General features: G+C 45.5%; 1 protein-coding gene across 3 annotated transcripts in view; it reads right to left on the bottom strand.

The window, feature by feature from the left end:
- PAK2 (p21 (RAC1) activated kinase 2) overlaps positions 1 to 19,926 on the bottom strand; it is a 62,359-nt gene that overhangs the window by 33,362 nt on the left and 9,071 nt on the right. Inside the window, exon 1 of one of the 3 annotated variants that reach the window (XM_069727897.1) lies at positions 19,705 to 19,808. The exons of 1 other annotated variant lie outside the window; for it this stretch is intronic. The gene's annotated coding sequence lies outside the window, so the exon portion shown is untranslated. Of the gene's footprint in view, positions 1 to 5,850; positions 5,870 to 19,704; positions 19,809 to 19,926 lie in introns of those variants that run through there. One more of the 3 variants, XM_069727896.1, reaches the window with a different exon arrangement.

The following is a 19,926-nucleotide window of genomic DNA, read 5'->3' on the forward strand; positions in this document are numbered from 1 at the left end:
TCTTTCAAAAGTACATCTCGTCCCGCAAAAAATAAGCCCTCACATGGCCATATTGACGGAAAAACAAAAAAGTTATGGCTCTGGGAAGGAGGGGAGCAAAAAACGAAAATGAAAAAGCGGAAAAAGCTCCGGGGGTGAAGGGGTTAATGGCTAACTGAAAAGATGGTAATAAATTGCAAGCTTTCGAGACTACACAGGTCTCTTCATCAGGCAAAGACTAATAAAAAATCTGAAGAGTCACATTTATAACACAACAGGGCACAGAAATAATGAAATAGATAAGACAGGTGACGTGAAGCAGAACTACCATTACGGGAGAAGGATAAACAGTTGTGATCCTCTCTGCCCACGAGGGTTCACAATCTACAAAAGATGGTTGAGGATCATGAGTTTATACTCCCAGATCTTGCCGTCTCTCAGATTTGAAGTTACCTTTTAATACTTGTAATTTCATGTCAATGGTGCTGTTATCAGGGATACAAAAATATTTGGCCACAGGTAAATCTATTCTTTTTCCTTTTATTGTGTGGCGATGAGAATTCATCCTTGTTCTAAGCTTTAGCCCTACATACAGACCCCCAGTTGGACATTTAGCACAAATAAATAAGTACACCACAATAGATGTGATGCAGCTGCAGATTTATAAAGCCAATACTGTAAGAAGCTGCAAGGTTTGAATGGAGAATCCACTATTTTATTGTCCCATGGGAACGTACCTTAAAGGGAACCTGTCACCCCGTTTTTTCAGATTGAGCTATAAATACTGTTAAATAGGGCCTGCGCTGTGCGTTACTATAGTGTATGTAGTGTACCCTGATTCCCCACCTATGCTGCGAAATACATTACCAAAGTCGCCGTTTTCGCCTGGCAATCAGGCTGGTCAGGTCAGGTGGGCGTGGTGACATCGCTGTTTCTTCCCCAGCTTTCTGTTGGTGGCGTAGTGGTGTGCGCATGTCCAAGTGCCGAATCGACTGTGCGCACGTGAAGAAACAGCGCGTGATCTGCGCTATTACCCTTGTCATCGGTGGGGGCGGCCATCTTCCTGAGGCCGCGCGTGCGCAGATGGAGTGCTCTGCTGCACGGGGCTTCAGGAAAATGGCCGCGGGATGCCACGCGTGCGCAGATGGAGATCGCGGCGGCCATTTTCCTGAAGCCGAGATGCAAACTCGCGCGCTGTTTCTTCACGTGCGCACAGTGGATTCGTAACTTGGACATGCGCACACCACTACGCCACCAACGGAAAGCTGGGGAAGAAACAGCGATGTCACCACGCCCACCTGACCTGACCAGCCTGATTGCCAGGCGAAAACGGCGACTTTGGTAATGTATTTCGCAGCATAGGTGGGGAATCACTGTACACTACATACACTATTGTAACGCACAGCGCAGGCCCTATTTAACAGTATTTTTATCTCAATCTGAAAAAAACGGGGTGACAGGTTCCCTTTAAGATTTCAATTTGTGGAGGCATCCGGACTGCAGCTTAAAAGGCAACCCAGGAGCCAACAGGTGATTCATGCTGCCCAAACCAAGGCGGAGAGTATCAGACACCAGCTGTTATGTCAAACGTGTGGGCTTTACTCTGACAATGCAGAATTTCAAAAAACACAAGCTACCATTAAAAAACAAAATGGGCAGGAACAAGGTGACCAACACAACTAGACCAAGAAGCAGGTCAGAGGGAACTCGCTCCGCCCTGGTCACCTTTCCATGGTTTTAGTTTCATGCGGAATGTAGTTTGGACAGAATGAATCTGCTGTCAGGTTATATATATATATCGTAATGGGCACGTACAGTGGTCTCTGGCAGCTCTATGGACCACCACAGAATAAATGCCTCTAGGAAAATACATGGTCTGAGGCAGCACATGTTGGAGCACGCGGTGGCATTTTTTGCCCCTGAGACTACCCCAAAAAACACCTTCTGTGTCCCTGTATGACCAGCATTATATTAAAATGTTTTTACGATCTCTGTATTCATTGGTGCACATCCACATGTACCTTTACTGCAGTGTAGGGTCCCGTGGTGTAATCCTACAGTGTAATGCTACAGTCACGTCACATCAGTACGTTTATTGCAGTGTAGGGTCTCGTAGTGACGACTAAGCCATGCCCATCTGAGACAGAGAACAAGTGCAGGAGCTTTCGGTGACAATGACATCTTACACCCAATGGCATGTGTTTATTACCTGTGGTTGTGGATGGCCGCTAACTGACAAATAGTTGATTTTGTGGAGCTGTTGTTGGGTCCTGTAATTCGATGCTCATTATAAATAACAGATGTGCATCTGATCAATGGAAATCAAGACCTGTCCACACATCACAGCGGAGATGGATTGGACGCTTCTGTAACATTTGGCAATGAAGTCCACAGCATCATCCTTCAATGATAAAAATGGCACATACAGTACTTCAGAAAACTACTGCCCAAAATCTCTAATGAGCAGCCACCTCTCACCGATCATCGTGCACGCGTGCACCGGGCGAATGTGCAGCTGTGACATCATTAGCGCCCCTCTGCTGCAGAAGTAGGCGAGGCAAGGCAACCCCAAATGCCCAGAACTTTATAGAACTGCAGTCCCTGGTGAACAGTTCCCGATGTACAGGCTGTATTTCATGTACAGTGACGGGATTAGTAATGCTGTGATTCACAAGCTGCAAGTCCTGTACGTGCAGGTCCTACACACCTGTACATTCCTCCTCTCTCCTAACACCCAGATCTTGGGCTATGGAGGAAGTGAATGTAAGAAATCTGGTTGCATAAGATAAGGAGAGACATCTAGAAAGTGGGATTAACTAAATCATTATCAACTGGGGGAGAGAAAAAAAAACTCCTTTTATCACATTTTAGACAATCCCTCTAGGAACCAGTCATTAGATTAACGCTTCACAACTCGAGTCAGGCATGTTTCACTCGATTACCGTGACTTCTCAGAAAAAAAAAAGTTTGCAAAACCGGCTGAGGACTAAAGGGAGACACCCAACTTGTCTACTGGTGCCCCACGCGGTTTGTGAGTGACAGTAAGACATACCTGGGTGCGAGGCTCAGATTCATTCTGCCTGTGGTTAGGGCAGCGTCAATCTAGTGACAGGTTCCCTCTAAAGAGTCGAGAATCAGCTATCAATGTGCAAAACTGCAATATGTGGATGGCCTATACAGCTTGTATTCTACCATGTATCCCCGATCTGTGAAGCTATGGTCAGCTCCCAGAGGAATAAGGCCCCAGATGTCTGACAGCCGCTTCCTCTCCTTTCCCCATGCAGAATACGTGCACGCTCTGCTCAGCTGAGCATACATGTGTACAGTCAGAAGAACAAACAATCGCCCACACGAGCGTGGAGCCGACAGTCATCTAAAAGGGTAAGCGCAGAAACTCAAAATAATCCTCAAAAGAGTTTCGGCTCCAAAAACTCAGCAAAAAGACTCCATCCCAAGGTGCGCCGTCCGCTTTATGTGTGCCGCCAGCCTTACTGAGGTTGTGCGTTATAAAACACAGAGTTCAGTATTTATGTACTGTACACTCAGCTTTGGTTGGATCCACTGAATAAATTCAGGATGGCAGAGCTCTTCCCAAATGTCCACCCTTCCTAGCTGCTTCATTCTGGGAAACAGGTCACATCTGTATAGCAGGAATGCACACGTGGAAACGCAGAGCTGCCTGCGCTCAGCCGTGTGCGGAGGAAATCCTGCCGTGATGACAGCTCGTTTCACAACGCCAGTTACACACCACCTCAACTGCAGCACAGGCACAAGCTACACACTCAAAAGCCACTTGGTACATGTATTATAGATCTGCAGGGATTAACCCCTTAATGACAGCCAATACGTCTTTTAACTGACCTGAGATATAACAGAATAGCATTCCCATACAGGTGACAATACAGCATCTACTGGCTGTACGATATAGCTGACAACTTGCTGCATCAGCCAGGATGAGTGTTTGCACCGTCAAAATCTGTTTAACCCCTTAGATGCTGCTGTCAATAGTGACTACATCATATAAATGGTTAACAGAGTGTGGGGGATTCCTCTTTATCCCAATTTGTGCCCCAAGATGATGATTGTGTGGTCCTGATGTTTGCCATGGCAATTCACGACCAAATAGCGGCCTAAGGCTAGGGTCACATTGCATTAGGGCAGTCCGTTTAGCGCACAGCGCTACGGACTGCGCTAACGCAATGTCTCAAAAGGGATCGCGTTAGCCGATCCTGCTAGTGCAGATCCCCGATCTGCGCTAGCGAGGAACGGACCGCGAACGCTGCAAGCAGCATTCGGGGTCCGTCACTCAAATGACGGCACATCGCTAGCGCATGCCCAATGTGGGCGTGCGCTAGCGATGCGTTTGCCATTACAGGCAATGGTGGCGTTAACGGACTACGTTACACCGCGTTATGCCGCGGTGTAACGTAGTCCGTTAAACGCGGTCACATAACGTAATGTGACCCTAACCTTAGAGTCTGACGGCTGTTGTAACCTGTTCAGAAGTTAGCGGCATTTAGGTGGTAAAAATACACATTTTCATTCCCGTCATGCCACTGTGCATTCATTCCTGAAAAGCACATGAAGGGTTAACAGACAACCTGACTGCAGTTTTCAGTGTGTCAGGAGGTGCAGTTTTTAAAATGGTATGACTTTTGGGGGTTTACCAATATACAGGACCCCTAAAGTAATTTCAAACCTGGAAAGGTCCCTAAAAAAAGAAAAAAAAAAAAAATGTTTTACTTCCCATGAAAAAATGAAAAATTGCTGCTACATTATTAAACCTCTTAAAAAGCTAACAAATTAAAATAACATTTTATAAATGGTGCTAATGTAAAGCAGACATGAGGGAAATGTTATTTATTAATGCTTTTTTGTGGTATGACTATCTGGATTAAAGGGATAATCATTAAAAGTTTGACATTGCTAATTTTTTAACATTTTTCACAAATTTTTGATATTTTTAAAAAATAAACAAAACATATCGACCTAAATTTACCATTATCATAAAGTATAATGTGTCACGAAAAAACATTCTCAAAATCACTGGGATTTGTTGAAGTGTTCCAGAGTTATTATCACAAAGTGACACTGGTCAGATTTTTAAAATTTGGCTCCATCACTAAGGGGTTAAAACGGTTCATAAAGCCTGATCCCATAGGGGCCCTGTACTGGCGACAGACGCCTGGCATTCCCCTCAGAAGAATCAATACAATTTTTCCCATTGAAACCGATTTGCGTTGCAAGAAATATTTAGACAGAAGAGAAAGAAGATTAAGATAAATGCTTTTAAATACAGAATCTGTAAAATGAGCCCGAGTTCACAAGCTGCACATGCTGAGGATGTCGCCATCACCGTGGATAACATCCGCCACAGGGCACTCTGGTGCAGACCGCATATGGCACGTGTTCAAAATAAAACCCAAAATCAGTGCCACACAGGGCTGTGGAGTGAGAGTTCATTTTGGTGGAGCCGAAGTCATGGAAATTGGGGAGTCGGAGGTTTGGCTTAATGATTCCACAGCCCTGGTGCCACACATGGCCTCCCCACAGTGCCCCCCACACGAGACCCCACTCGCCAGGATTTGGCTGTGGATGACATATCCCAGCCGGGATCAAGCCAAGAATGGAACCAAACTGCCTTCTCCCATATAGCAGCACCAGATGACTCTTGAGATGTAATTTATTTACATAGGGAAACGTTGAGGATGGTACACTATCTAGTGCGATGGAGGTTTAGGGTGAGAAAATCCAGTGACCGGATGGGAAGATAAAGTGCCAGCGGCTGCCGTATATTTGCAGTGGACATGAATGGGCCGATGGGCACACAACCCAGTTCTTGCTCTGGCACAGGTATAAATAGGATCCTACCTGAAGTTCTGGATACAAGGTTAGAACAAAGCCGCGAGATCCGGACCACACCGTAAACCATGACTTTTGCCTGCAGGTGCACAAACAGCAGGTCTCATCTGCGCCCCATAATGAGTGTAAAGTAAGCTCAGCTCAACAGGAAAAAGGATACCGGGCTCCACAGCCTAAGAATGTGGATATAGAAGGAAGTTCCCTGCAGGATTTCCTATTACAGAAGGACTTGCGCTCCCAGCGCACAGGCATAATTAGACTTACAGATGACGAGACGACTCCTCGGTCGGCCGCAAACACGCACTTCAGGAAAACAGGTCCAGACACTGTGACCGAGGACATCAAATAAAAAAGGCTCCAAACAGAACCATTACCAAATAAGCGGCAGTAAGCAGGGTCCCAAGCTCCGCACAGCTCAGCGGTCCCGGGACTGGGGTCTGTCCCCACAGATCTGAGAGGGGTCAGTGTGGGGGATTATTCTGTATACAGCTGGGAAGGGGTGAGCGGATTGGTGCTGTTCGTGTGGATCTGTGTGCTGCACGCTCACCACATTTACAGCACAGCTTCTATTCCTGATGGGAGGCTTACACTCTGCACACCGGAGGGAGATGTATCTGCAGCTTCACTGCTCCTTCTAATCGGAGGGTCATCATGATCTCACATTACCAGGATAATCTGCCAAAGAAGCAAATGCGTTACCCATAGGTGAAAGCAACAGGAACTCAATATGTGCGCGCTAGGTAATAGCTGTGTGCACAGACCCTGTACAGAGGCTCTACAGGGCTGGATTAAGTGTGCCGCCATATGGTGCTCATGGTAGGCTATGTGCACACAGGTTGGATTTTCCAAGCATAAAATCTGCAGCATTTTGCAGATGAGATTAATCATGCAGTGTGTCAATTTAGGATAAGGATTTTCAGAGGATATTTTGCAATGCAAAGATGGAAGTCTGAGGCCAAAGCATTTCCACAGCAGAATCTGCAAGAATTGTTGGATCAGCTGTGGACTGCCCACTGTGGGAATTCAGCAGTGGAAACGTCCCACGAGTAGAATAAATGTTGGTAGCTTCTTCAACATGTAACTCAAAACAGTTACATGGAAATACAGTGATGCATAACATGGCTGAGTGCTATGTGATAAAACATGGCATAGCACTGGCCCAGTGATGCTCTATGGGGCAGCTCAGATCTGCCATTCGGCATGATAGAACAATGGCAGCATGCTGCGAAGGCTGCGAGTCTCGGCTCACTCATACAAGTCTATGGGAGCGAGTGACAACACACAGCACTCTTATCATCCAAGTGCAGCGCAATGTAAGCCGACAGCAGAGGAGATGGAGAAGGTCATTTTCCGCCTCCTCCCCAGCTGTGTGATGGATGGGAGCACAGAGCTGACACTCGGCAGAGCTGGAGCAGAGGTCACTACCATATCCCTGCGGATGAGATACGCCGCTGTGACTCCAGCCATATAGTTATACGGTACACAAGCCTTGTCCAGTGATTCTTACAGTCTTCGCATCGATGGTGCATTATGGATTTATGCTAAATAATTCCTTATGGCAAATGCTTTAGTCTCTGAAGAAGAGATAATTGGACATTTGGCCAAGTCGAGGTTTTGCAGGATATATTGAGGTCGGGGTGGGGGGGGGGGGGGGCCGGTAAAGATTCCAAGATTACATATTTTCTTCTGTGTCATACAGCTGTCCAAAAACCCATAAGGAGACCACCTATCGACAATAAACAGAGGACTCCCGCCCCCTGCGAGTCTACCCGCAACACAGATACAACCTGCACATGAAATACCAGAAACAAAGTGTAAAAAGTCATCATGCTCCTGCTTATATGATGAATGGCAGCGCACCGTCCTGGTTACAACAACCTGTCTACCCCATAGTGGCCCGGCCAATAGGAAGCAGAGACACTGGTGCAGAAATGGAGTCATAGCCAGGAATCCAGAGACGGATGAAACAGGAATGTGAACACTGATGATCCCGTCCTGCTGCAGACGCAGTATACGCACGGTCTGCAGGAACAAACACTGGGATTGTGTAAAGGCCAAATTCCAACCATCCCGCCCTGTTACCAGGTAGTCAGATTACAGCACCATGAGAGCAGGTGGTGTGCAGCCCACAGGGGCGCCGATGTGAAAAGATGGGACCCTCCTCTGTATACTGCGCCGTCAATGTCACACACCTGTGTGAGAAAGCAGGACTACAAGCAGCGAGTGCACATAGCTGCCCACATCTGCCAGCAACCACATGGCACTGTATGTACAGAGCTACAGAGGCACCCACTGAATATACAGGGGCTTCTCACAAAATAGGAATCTCATCAAAACGTTTATTTAAGTTCTTCAATCCAAAAAGCAAAACTCATATAGAATCATTACAGAGTGATCTATTTCAAGTTTTTTTCTGTTAATGTTGATGATTTTGGCTTACAGCCAATGAAAATCCCAAAGTCATTATCTTAGTAAATTAGAAAACTTTATAACACCAGCTTGAAAAAATGATTTTAAAATCCAAAATGTTGGCCTACTGAAATGTATGTTCAGTAAATGCACTCAATACTTGGTCGGGGCTCCTTTTGCATCAATGCGGTATTGCACAGAGGTGATCAGCCTGTGGCAATGCTGAGGGGTTATGGAAGCCAAGGTTGCTTTGATATCAGCCTTCAGCTCGTCTGCATTGTTGGTCTGGTGTCTCCTCTTACTCTTGACAATACTCCATTGATTCTCTATGGGGTTAAGGTCAGGCGAGTTCCCTGGCCAATCAAGCACAGTGATACTGTTGTTTTTAAACCAGGTGTTGGTACTTTTGGCCACATGGATAGGTGCCAAGTCCTGCTGGAGAATGACATTTCCATCTCCAAAATGCTTGTCGGCAGAGGGAAGCATGAAGTGCTCTAAAATTTCCTGGTAGACGGCTGTACTGACTTTGGTCTTGATAAAACACAGTGGACCTACACCTGCAGATGACATGGCTCCCCAAACCATCACTGATTGTGGAAACTTCACCCTAGACCTCAAGCAGCTTGGATTGTGACCTCTCCACTCTTCCTCCAGACTCTGGGACCTTGATTTCCAAGTGAAATGCAAAATTTACTTTAATCTCAAAACACCTTGGACCACTGGGCAATGGTCCAGTTCTTTTTCTCCTTGGCCCAGGTAAGACGCTTCTGGCGTTGTCTATTGGCCATGAGTGGCTTCACACAAGGAATGCAACACTTGTAGCCCATGTCCTGGATACGTCTGTGTGTGGTGGCTCATGAAACAATGATTTCAGCAGCAGTCCACTCCTTGTGAATCTAACCCAACTTTTTGAATGGCCGTTTCTTAACAATTCTTTCAAGGCTGCGGTTATCCCAGCTGCTTGTGCACATTTTTCTACCACACTTTTTCCTTCCACTCAACTTTCCATTAATATGCTTGGATACAGCACTCTGTGAACAGCCAGCTTCTTTAGCAATGACCTTTTGTGGCTTACCCTCCTTGTGGAGTGTGTCAATGACTGCCTTCTGGACATCTGTCAAGTCAGCAATCGTCCCCATGATTGTGGAGCCTACTGACACCATCTAAGAGACCTTTTAAAACTTAGGAAGCCTTTGCAGGTGTTTTCCATCAATTATTCAAGTTTACTGAGATAATGACTTTTGGGTTTTCATTGGCTGTAAGCCATAATCATCAACATTAACAGAAATAAACACTTGAAATAGATCACTGTGTGTAATGACTCTATGAGCTTCACTTTTTGTATTGAAAAACTGAAATTTAAACTGAAACGTTGTGATGATATTCTAATACACATTATCACATGACAGACCAGACAACGGCAAAACATCTCAACGCCCACATACTGGGAAAATGTACATTGTATGTAAAGGGGATGGCTTCTTCCTAAAGGGGTTGGTCCACTACAATAATTTATCACTATCTGCTAGGACCCCTATCAATCCCAAGCATGGAGCTCAGAAGCCCCTGTTCTTATGACGTTATGGGATCTGAGTGGTAAGGTTTCTCCTTGTGGAGAGTGACATGCCTAGCCTGGCATGTCAGAGTGAGGAGATTTAGATGCCATGCATGCGCCTCTGGGAAATTAAATATGCAAAATTCTCTTTAGCGTGGAGGACTAGAACTGTAGCGCCACCTACTGGAAATAGCAATCCTAAAAGTCACTATTGACCCTTTAACGAGCCTTGCCACAATGCTCATGTAAGGAACATTAACTTTTAGGATTGCTACTGCCAATAGTTGGGGATAGAGTTCAAGTCCTCTTCCTCTCTGAAGAGACAATTAGCATGTGAGGTAATGATCACACATCTAAGATGGTTAACCTCTTTATGACCAGACTACTTCACTTTCTTAACTTTCAATTTCTCCCTACTTAGAGCCAGAGCTTGTTTTTTGAAGAACGAGTTGCAGTTTAAAGACATTATTTTACCATAAAACAAGCTGAACAATGGAGGGGAAAAAACAAAAAAACAATTCCACCACTTTTTTTTTTTTCTTAGTGTTGTCTTTATGACAGTTTAGTGCAATAAAAAAACATTCTGACTAAGTCCAACAGGTAATTAGAATCTTTTATATTTTAAAACTATTGTTTTTTTTACTTTAGCCCCTGTAGGGGACTAAACCTGCGACCATATAACTGTCTCTTCTGTCTATTGTAATGCTACATTGCAAAATGAACCCATTCACAGGCTGAGTATCACAGGAGAACTAAGATGGTAGCCATGACAGGGATTCACAGGGTCCCAGGCGACTACAACAACCTACTGGCACCCTGTGATCACAGCCCCAGTGGTTAGACCCAAACAATCACCATTTTTATTTTGTGGAACAACTGTTTAACTTAGTAAATGTTCGTTTAAAAGTACAATGAACTACAAGTCCCAGACATCAGTCAACTGTGCAGAAGGCATGTTCCTAAACTCAATGAAGGTGGACTGTAATCATTGCTTATAACCCTGTGCACACATACTGCAGGGCAGGGTACCAGCTAGTGCGCCAGGACGCCATTGTTTATCCTGCCGGCACAGAGCAAGCATCCCAAGATCAACAGGTTCATACACCGAGTATACAAAGGACCTCACACCAAGGAGCAGACGGTAAGGAATATGTAGACTAAGTGTAAGGGCTCGCTCACACGGGAGGATAACATGGCCGAGTGCTAGCTGACATTTTATCACACAGCACTCAGCCCATGTCATACTATGGGGCAGATCTGCCATCATTTTCTCATGCAGAGTGGATATTCAGATCAAGCGACTCTGTGAAACATTAGACCATACATCGGACTGCACTTAGATGACATCCGAGTGCACTCACTGAGACGGTGAAGATGGAAAAATTAAGTTCTCCTCCACACTTGTGCTGTGATTCTCTCAGGCGGAGAAAATCAGATTACACTCAGACCAGACAGAGTTTGGGCCGAGTGTCATTATCATAACTGGCCCGATTCTGTCACTTGAGATCTACACCAGGGTGAGTGAGCACTAAAAGGGATAGTCAAAACCAAGATGTCGGAAATTAGACATGGGTTATTCAGTAATTTTTGGTGACCTAGTTAAAAATATAAAACAAAGATAAAAAATGGTGCCATTACCACAACACTACCTATAAGGTAACTTACAGCTGCTCCATGGTGGCCATGGTTCAGACACTAATACCTCCGGCCACTTCTCCACCTCCGGCCACTTCTCCCCTCCCTACAATACACACAGGGGGAGAGCTGTCGGTTGCCACTATGCAACTAGAATGACTTGTCTGAGGCCGATCCAACCGCTCACAGTCTGTATTCCCGGAAACGCTGCAGAAAAAACGCATCAAGGAGACACAGTCAAATCAGACAGAGATGGAAACGCAATCATCGGACTGGTCGGCGACTCTTCCGATCTGAATATTTCTATATAGCCGTCACGCTCGGATCGGGGGAGCCACCGGCCAGTCCGAGCATTGCGTTCAGATATCCTTCCGACTTACACGCCACCTGACTGAGTTTAGAGCCCGATTCGCGCTGCCCACGACATCCCCCCCAACACTGATCGTTCAAAAGACCCCTAATAATTGAGAAGCTCATCTTGTTAATTTGACTGTACTGATCCCCTCCTCTCCTGACTACATTTGGATGGGGTTTTGGGGAATTTCACCCTCAAAACTATGTATATGCGCATGTAGCTATTTTACAGACAAATCCAGCAATAACTTTACATGACCAGTCCGGTCCTCTGTTAGGGAAAAAATTAATACGCAAATGAGGCTGAAGAGCTATGGTAGATCTAAAGCCTCTGTCACTCCAGCTCTATTCTCTGATGAGCGCCACCACCTCCTCCTGCTTGACTGATGGTCTCCATGCTGAGCGACTTCAGGCAAAGGAGCCATCAAGCAGGAGGCGGCGGTGCTGGGAGAATAGAGCTGGAGTAACAGACTTCAGATCTACCCAGAGCTCTTCAGCCTGATTTGCATATCAAATTCCAATGGCTATTTCTCAGTAATGGAAAAACAGGACGGCCATGTAAAGATATTGCTGGGCTTGTCCTTGAAACAGCTACATGTGCAGATACATCGTTTAGGGGGTGACATTCTGCTGACAAATTCCTTTTAAATTGTATTCACACTTCACTGTTTTTCCAATTTTTCAGACTCCAGGCAAAAGGTCATATTCTAAGAAAATCTCACCATGACATGTGGACACAGCTTAAAGGTACAGTCACACTAGACGATATCGCTAGCGATCCGTGACGTTGCAGCGTCCTCGCTAGCGATATCGTCCAGTGTGACAGGCAGCAGCGATCAGGCCCCTGCTGTGCTGTCGCTGGTCGGGGAAGAAAGTCCAGAACTTTATTTAGTCGCTGGACTCCCCGCAGACATCGCTGGATCGGCGTGTGTGACACCGATTCAGCGATGTCTTCACTGGTAACCAGGGTAAACATCGGGTAACTAAGCGCAGGGCCGCGCTTAGTAACCCGATGTTTACCCTGGTTACCATCCTAAAAGTAAAAAAAAACAAACACTACATACTTACCTACAGCCGTCTGTCCTCCAGCGCTGCGCTCTGCACTCCTCCTGCTCTGGCTGTGAGTGTCGGTCAGCCGGAAAGCAGAGCGGTGACGTCACCGCTCTGCTTTCCGGCCGCTGTGCTCACACAGACAGTACAGGAGGAGTGCAGAGAAGCAGAGCGCCGGGGACAGACAGCGGTAGGTAAGTATGTAGTGTTTGTTTTTTGTTTACTTTTAGGATGGTAACCAGGGTAAACATCGGGTTACTAAGCGCGGCCCTGCGCTTAGTTACCCGATGTTTACCCTGGTTACCGGCATCGTTGGTCGCTGGAGAGCGGTCTGTGTGACAGCTCTCCAGCGACCAAACAGCAACGCTGCAGCGATCCGGATCGTTGTCGGTATGGCTGCAGCGTCGCTAAGTGTGACGGTACCTTTACACTCCATTTATCACAGCTGTACACGTATTTATTGGGCTGTAATCTGCTACAAAGTGTTACAATGGAGGGAAGTTTGGTAAGAAGCAGCTCAAGAAAGTAAATATTACTGGAGGATTGCAGAAAAGAGTCAAGATGAAGACTTATGGGGAGGAGGGGTAACTTTTCTGGAATTCCTGTCCATTATCTCAACACAAAACAAAGTTCTAAATGGAGCCAAGGTTGTAGGAAAATATCACAAAATTCTAAGGGTATGTGTCCACGTTCAGGATTGCATCAGGATTTGGTCAGGACTTTTCATCAGTATTTGTAAGCCAAAACCAGGAGTGGAACAATTACAGGAAATGTATAATAGAAACATATGCTCCACTTTTGCATTTATCACCCACTCCTGGTTTTGGCTACAAATACTGATGAAAAATCCTGACCAAATCCTGATGCAATCCTGAACGTGGACACATACCCTTAGAGACGACAGCGGCTGAAAAGCACAGCACAGTGGTATATATATAGTGCGCCACCACATCATACAGCACAGTGGTACATGTATAGTGCGCCACCACATCATACAGCACAGCGGTACATGTATAGTGCGCCACCACATCATACAGCACAGCGGTACATGTATAGTGCGCCACCACATCATACAGCACAGCGGTACATGTATAGTGCGCCACCACATCATACAGCACAGCGGTACATGTATAGTGCGCCACCACATCATACAGCACAGTGGAATATGTATAGTGCGCCACCACATCATACAGCACAGTGGTACATGTATAGTGCGCCACCACATCATACAGCACAGCGGTACATGTATAGTGCGCCACCACATCATACAGCACAGCGGTACATGTATAGTGCGCCACCACATCATACAGCACAGCGGTACATGTATAGTGCGCCACCACATCATACAGCACAGCGGTATATGTATAGTGCGCCACCACATCATACAGCACAGTGGAATATGTATAGTGCGCCACCACATCATACAGCACAGCGGTACATGTATAGTGCGCCACCACATCATACAGCACAGCGGTATAGTGCGCCACCACATCATACAGCACAGCGGTACATGTATAGTGCGCCACCACATCATACAGCACAGTGGTACATGTATAGTGCGCCACCACATCATACAGCACAGTGGAATATGTATAGTGCGCCACCACATCATACAGCACAGTGGTACATGTATAGTGCGCCACCACATCATACAGCACAGTGGAATATGTATAGTGCGCCACCACATCATACAGCACAGTGGTATATATATAGTGCGCCACCACATCATACAGCACAGTGGTATATGTATAGTGCGCCACCACATCATACAGCACAGCGGTATATGTATAGTGCGCCACCACATCATACAGCACAGTGGTACATGTATAGTGCGCCACCACATCATACAGCACAGTGGAATATGTATAGTGTGCCACCACATCATACAGCACAGTGGTATATGGACATGAACAGTCTATAATTTTAAGGGTAGGTTAATTTTAACATTGAGAGATAGAAAATCAAAAATAAAATCCAGAAAATCACATTGTATAAAGTTATTTGCATTTTGCAGTGAGAAATAATTATTTGATCCCTCTGGCAAACAAGACTTAATACTTGGTGGCAAAACCCTTGTTGGCAAGCACAGCAGTCAGACGTTTTTTGTAGTTGATGAGATTTGCACACATGTCAGGAGGAATTCTGGTCCAGTCCTCATTGCAGATCATCGCTAAATCATTAAGACTTTGAGGCTGTCACTTGGCAACTCGGAGCTTCAACTCCCTCCACAAGTTTTCTATGGGATTAAGGTCTGGAGACTGGCTAGACCACTCCATGACCGTAATGTGCTTCTTTTTGAGCCTCTCCTTTGTTTCTTTGGCTGTATGTTTTGGGTCATTGTCTTGCTGGAAGACTCAGCCACAACCCATGTTTAACCCCTTAATCCCATATGACATACTATCCCGTCGAGGTGACCTGGGACTTAACCCCTTCATGACCCAGCCTATTTTGACCTTAATGACCTGGCCGTTTTTTTGCAATTCTGACCAGTGACCCTTTATGAGGTAATAACTCAGGAACGCTTCAACGGCTCCTAGCTGTTCTGAAATTGTTTTTCTTGACATATTGGGCTTCATGATAGTGGTAAATTTACGTCGATAATTTTTGCGTTTATTTGTGAAAAAAAATGTTAATTTGGCAATTTTCAAATTTTGAATTTTTATTCTGTTAAACGAGAGAGTTATGTGACACAAAATAGTTAATAAATAACATTACCCACATGTCTACTTTACACCAGCACAATTTTGGAAACAAAATTTTTTTTGCTAGGAAGTTATAAGTGTTAAAATTTGACCAGTGATTTCTCATTTTTACAACGAAATTTACAAAACCATTTTTTTTAGGCACCACCTCACATCTGAAGTCAGTTTGAGGGGTCTATATGGCTGAAAATACCCAAAAGTGACACCATTCTAAAAACTGCACCCCTCAAGGTACTCAAAACCACATTCAAGAAGTTTATTAACCCTTCAGGTGCTTCACAGCAGCAGAAGCAACATGGAAGGAAAAAATGAACATTTAACTTTTTAGTCACAAAAATGATTTTTTAGCAACAATTTTTTTTTATTTTCCCAAGGGTAAAAACGGAAACTGGACCCCAAAAGTTATTATACAATTTGTCCTGAGTACGCCGATACCCCATATGTGGGGGGGAACCACTGTTTGGGCACATGACAGGGCTCGGAAGGGAAGGAGCGCCATTTGACTTTTTCAATGAAAGATTGGCTCCAATCTTTAGCGGACACCATGTCGCGTTTGGAGAGCCCCTGTGTGCCTAAACATTGGAGCTCCCCCACAAGTGACCCCATTTTGGAAACTAGACCCCCCAAGGAGCTTATCTAGATGCATATTGAGCACTTTGAACTCCCAGGTACTTCACAAATTTATCCATAAAAATGAAAATACTTTTTTTTTCCCACAAAAAATTTCTTTTAGCCACAATTTGTTTATTTCCACATGGGCAGCAGGATAAAATGGATCCTGAAATTTATTGGGCAATATCTCCTGAGTACAACGATACCTCACATGTGGGGGTAAACCACTGTTTGGGCACACGGCAGGGCTCGGAAGGGAAGGAGCGCCATTTGACTTTTTGAATTAAAAATTTGCTCCAATCGTTAGCGGACACCATGTCGCGTTTGGAGAGCCCCTGTGTGCCTAAACATTGGAGCTCCCCCACAAGTGACCCCATTTTGGAAACTAGACCTCCCATGGAACTAATCTAGATGTGCGGTGACCACTTTAAACCCCCAAGTGCTTCACAGAAGTTTATAACGCAGAGCCGGGAAAATAAAAAATAATTTTTCTTTCCTCAAAAATTATGTTTTAGCAAGCAATTTTTTTATTTTTGCAAGGGTAACAGGAGAAATTGGACCCCGATAGTTGTTGCCCAGTTTGTCCTGAATATGCTGGTACTCCATATGTGGGGGTAAACCACTATTTGGGCGCACATCAGGGCTCGGAGGGAGCACCATTTGACTTTTTGAACGCAAGATTGGCTGGAATCAATGGTGGCACCATGTTGCATTTGGAGACCCCTGATGTGCCTAAACAGTGGAAACCCCTCAATTCTAACTCCAACACTAACCCCAACACACCCCCAACTCTAACTGTAGCCATAACCCTAATCACAGCCCTAACCCCAACCACATTAACCCCAACACACCCCTAACCCTAACCACAAGCCTAATCTTAACCAGATTTCCAACCCTAGCTCTAAGTACCACTCCCCTGTCCCTGCAGATCAGGTGAAATTGGATGTAACCCTTTCACCCGATCGGCAGGGACGCGATCCCTCCATGACGCCACATAGGCGTCACAGGTCGGATTGGCACCGACTTTCATGACGCCTACGTGGCGTCACAGGTCGGGAAGGGGTTAATTCCCAGTGACGGGATAGTACGTCATATACAATCGGTCGCGCTCACGGGGGGAGCGCAGCCGGGTGTCAGCTGACTATCGCAACTGACATCCGGCACTATGTGGCCCGGTCATTAACGTGCAAACCACCCTTGGGGCTTAAGGGGTTAATGTCCTGCAGAGGGAAGGAGGTTGTCACTTAGGATTTTACGGTACATGGCTCCATCCATTCTCTCATTGATGCAGTGAAGTAGTCCTATGCCCTTAACAGAGAAACACCCCCAAAACAGGTTTCCACCTCTATGCTTGACAGTTGGGACGGTGTTCTTTGGGTCATAGGCAGCATTTCTCTTCCTCCAAACATGGTGAGTTGAGTTATTGCCAAAGGCCTCAATTTTGGCCTGCACATGTGCCTTCTTGAGCAGGGGGACCTGGTGGGCACTGCAGGATTTTAAACCTTTACAGCGTAATGTGTTACCAATGGTTTTCTTGGTGACTCTGGTCCCTGCTGCCTTGAGAGCATTAACAAGTCCCCCCCATATAGTTTTAGGCTGATCTCTCACCTTCCTCATGATCAAGGATACCCCAACTAGGTGAGATTTTGCATGGTGGCAGCACGGTGGCGCAGTGGTTAGCACTGCAGCCTTGCAGCGCTGGAGTCCTGGGTTCAAACCCCACCAAGGACAACATCTGCAAAGAGTTTGTATGTTCTCTCCGTGTTTGCGTGGGTTTCCTCCGGGTACTCCGGTTTCCTCCCACATTCCAAAGACATACTGATAGGGAATTTAGATTGTGAGCCACATCGGGGACAGTGATGATAATGTGTGCAAACTGTAAAGCGCTGCGGAATATGTTAGCGCTATATAAAAATAAAGATTATTAAAGATTATTATGGTGCCCCAGACCAATGTCGATTGAGTCATTTTGTATTTCTTCCATTTTCTTACTATTGCACCAACAGTTGTCTCCTCCTCACCCAGCGTCTTAGGCTGGGTTCACATTGCGTTAACAGCAGCCCGTTCAACACATACGTTAACAGGCTGCTGTTAACGCAAGTGCTGGTTTTGCAGCGCGCAAGCGCAGATAGAGCATCTGCTAGCTCTATCTGCGCTAGCGGTGACGGACCCGGAAACGTTGCAGCCCGCGTCTCAGGGTCCGTCACTCAATGACACCATGGTGGGCGTGCGCTAGCGATGCGTCCGACCTTGCTTTCAATGGCGGCATTAACGGACTACGTTACACCGCGTTATGCCGCGGTGTAACGTAGTCCGTTTAACGGAGGCGCAGAACGCAATGTGAACCCAGCCTTACTTACGGGTTTGTAGCCCATTCCAGCTTTGTGCAGGTCTATGATCTTGTCCCTGACATCCTTATAAAGGTCTTTGGTGTTGCCCATGTTGTAGAGCAGTGTTCCCCAACTCCGGTCCTCGAGAGCCACCAACAGTACATGGTTTCAGGATCACCTTTGTATTGCACAGGTGATAATTTCATCACCTGGCCAGGCAAGCATTCAATCAACTGTGCAATACTAAGGAAACCCTGAAAACATGACCTGTTGGTGGCTCTCAAGGACCGGAGTTGGGGAACACTGTTGTAGAGGTTAAAGTCTGACTGATTGAGTCTGTGGACAGGAGTCTTTTATAAAAGGTGACTATGTATAAAGACAGCTGTCTTTAATGCAGGTAACGAGTTGATTAGGAGCGTCTAGCTGGTCTGTAGGAGCCAGAACACTTAATAGTATAATATTTCTCACTGCCAAAATGCAAATAAATGTATATAATTTATACAATTATTTTCTTGATTTTATTTTTGATATTCTATCTCTCAATGCTAAAATTAACCTACCCTTAAATTATAGTCTGTTCATGTCTTTTTCAGTGGGCGAAATTACAAAATCAGCAAGGGATCAAATACTTATTTCCCCCACTGCATATGTATAGTGCGCCAGCATCGCAATAAGGTTAAAACGACAAATAAAAAGCATTTTTAGAATTGCACAAAAGAATTGTGCGTTTGTTTTTTTCCTGGGCTAAATTGCTAAAAAATACAACACAATAAAGAAAAGTGACTTAAACCCACCACAATGATTTGGACCCATTGCTCCTGGACAATTTTTTAAACTACATTTTCTCTGAAAACGCCGCAGTTTTCCTCTTTCCTGCAGCCCGTGGTTTGGGCAGGACAAATGAGGACGGGGTCACATGAGAGAGAAGAAAAATAAAAATAAAAAAAGACAGAGGGGTCTTACTTTATATTTAGCCACTTCTGGCTACTTACAAAACTACATGTTTGCTTCTAGCCTAAAGAAAAGACAAATTCAGCAAGTTATAAGTTAAAAAAATAATAATAAAAAAAGGGATCTGCCTAGAAGCTGAGGGAACATTGTCAGCTCCGCTGCGCCGTCCGACAATGTGAACATTCCTTTTGTATTTGCAGTCCGGCAGATCAAACAGATCAATGTTGTCATTCTTCTGTGGAATAAGGAAGCTGCAGGGACATACCTGTATTATAGGCGTGGGATAAGTCTGTGCCCCCCTGGCGGTAATCCAGAACATTATGGCACGTGGTGGATGTGGTACGTGACAAAACTCCCTTCACCTATGTGTAAAAGCAGAAGCAGCCGCGCCATCTGAAGCTGGAGGTGCCCGCCGGCATGGACTTTGTGAAAGCAGGTGGAATTTGCTGCAGAATGTGGGAGACATGTAGAAACAAGCCAAAACTAA

The sequence above is a fragment of the Ranitomeya imitator genome, chromosome 5 (genome assembly GCF_032444005.1).
Source record: "Ranitomeya imitator isolate aRanImi1 chromosome 5, aRanImi1.pri, whole genome shotgun sequence".
Taxonomy (NCBI): Eukaryota; Metazoa; Chordata; class Amphibia; order Anura; family Dendrobatidae; genus Ranitomeya; species Ranitomeya imitator.